The following is a 1,659-nucleotide window of genomic DNA, read 5'->3' as shown; positions in this document are numbered from 1 at the left end:
TAAAATAAGTTATAAAGGAATATCTTTTATAATAGTTTTAGTTTTTGTATATAATATGAGTTTGAAATTTTATATTTGGTGAATTTTTTTTTTAATAAAATTGTACTTTTTAACGACAATAAAGTTGTACTATTCATATATTAACCATTTGTGTTGTTTCTTTGTTCAATAAAAAATGTAACAGCATATTAAAAAGTTTGATTCTAAACATTAATTTTATAAAAATTATTACTAACTTTATCAGAAGTTTTGTTTGAAAATTTATATTTTCGAAATGTTGATATGTGACTAAATTAAATTAGTAAATTCTATATTTTGTTAACATGTATTTCAGCTTCGTTTAAATTTCTATATTATATATTTTGTTAACTAATTGTTTTATTTATTATATTATCTTTTTGTTTTATTATTACCATAAGAATTATACATAAAATCGTGCACAAAATTATTTTTTTTCATATAGAAAAAATTTAATATTATATTTTTTTAACAGATTTGGGCTATGTTTTTTCATTCCAAAACTAAATACCCAAAAACAAATAGAATCTGTTAGGATTTGGATAGACATTTTTTCTCAATCTTTTATTTAGATATCAATATTATTTACATTTTTTTCTAAAATTAATATATGAATAAATTTAGGTTAATTTGTTAAATTACTAACTAAATGGTCCAACTATAACTCTCTATAGTCATTTTTAGAGTTATTCTATTTGAATAGAGTAGATTAATCATCTCGCTGAACAAGTTTAAAACATTATCGAGTAGCTTTGGTGAACACAAACACAATGCGTTTGAGTGCCCTAAACATGTAAGGTTATTTACATCTGATGAAAGAAATATTTAAATTTTAATCAAGTTTCTTTACTAAACATTCGTATGATTTAGGCTCTGCGTTAACACTAGCACATTTACATTCATTAAAACAGCTGCATGTTCTAAAACCGGTAACAAATACAAACTTAAGTGATTTGATTCTTTTGGATGTTTGCTTTGCAGGAGAAATTCACCATCAAGATGCTAATATGAATGAAATGGACTCAGCACCAGGTAGCTCACACACCCATCAGTTAGGTTTACCCATCTTCGTCTCAGTAAACACTTTAGGTCGTTTAAATGCAGGAGAAACCGCCACGTCTCGAGAAGATTATGAAACATAACCAACCATGGCTGCTCACCACATCACTAGCCAAAGCCATATCACACTAGACGATCCTAATCAAGGTAGCATTAAAAAAGGTACTACCGCCACTTCAGCCTTTGTCATTAAGCTGAACATACAACCCAAGTTCATCTTACAATATTTACATGTGAAAGCAGTGGACGCTAAGAATACTAGAGCTTTGCAGATGAAAAAAAATAACCAAGAAAGAAATCTCAAAAATAAATGTATGTCTCTCAATTTAAACTCAATATATCATTCTTACAAACATATTGTACAACATATAACACATTAAAAGTAATAACTTGATCATAAAGTTACCTCATGGCATTTACAAAATCTTACTCTGGAGTTAAATTTGTTTGATATTTAAGCCAATAATAAAGCTAATAAGGCTTCATAAGAAATCTGCTTGCTTTATCAATTGAGGATAATTTATTTAATATCTGATTGTTTAATTTATTTAATAGTTTAATATTAAACAAATATGATAGAAG

General features: G+C 26.3%; 1 long non-coding RNA gene across 1 annotated transcript; it reads left to right on the top strand.

Annotated features, from left to right (window-relative positions):
- The first annotated feature begins 830 nt into the window (after positions 1–830).
- On the top strand, positions 831–1,519 carry LOC106311289. Its single transcript, XR_001263974.1, has 3 exons — positions 831–1,050; positions 1,123–1,239; positions 1,321–1,519. It is a non-coding gene; the product is annotated as an uncharacterized LOC106311289 (long non-coding RNA).
- Positions 1,520–1,659: the final 140 nt, after the last annotated feature.

This window comes from Brassica oleracea, chromosome C8 (genome assembly GCF_000695525.1).
Source record: "Brassica oleracea var. oleracea cultivar TO1000 chromosome C8, BOL, whole genome shotgun sequence".
Taxonomy (NCBI): domain Eukaryota; kingdom Viridiplantae; phylum Streptophyta; class Magnoliopsida; order Brassicales; family Brassicaceae; genus Brassica; species Brassica oleracea.
Note: the sequence above shows the minus strand (reverse complement) of the source record. Positions and strands in the feature narration are given on the sequence as shown.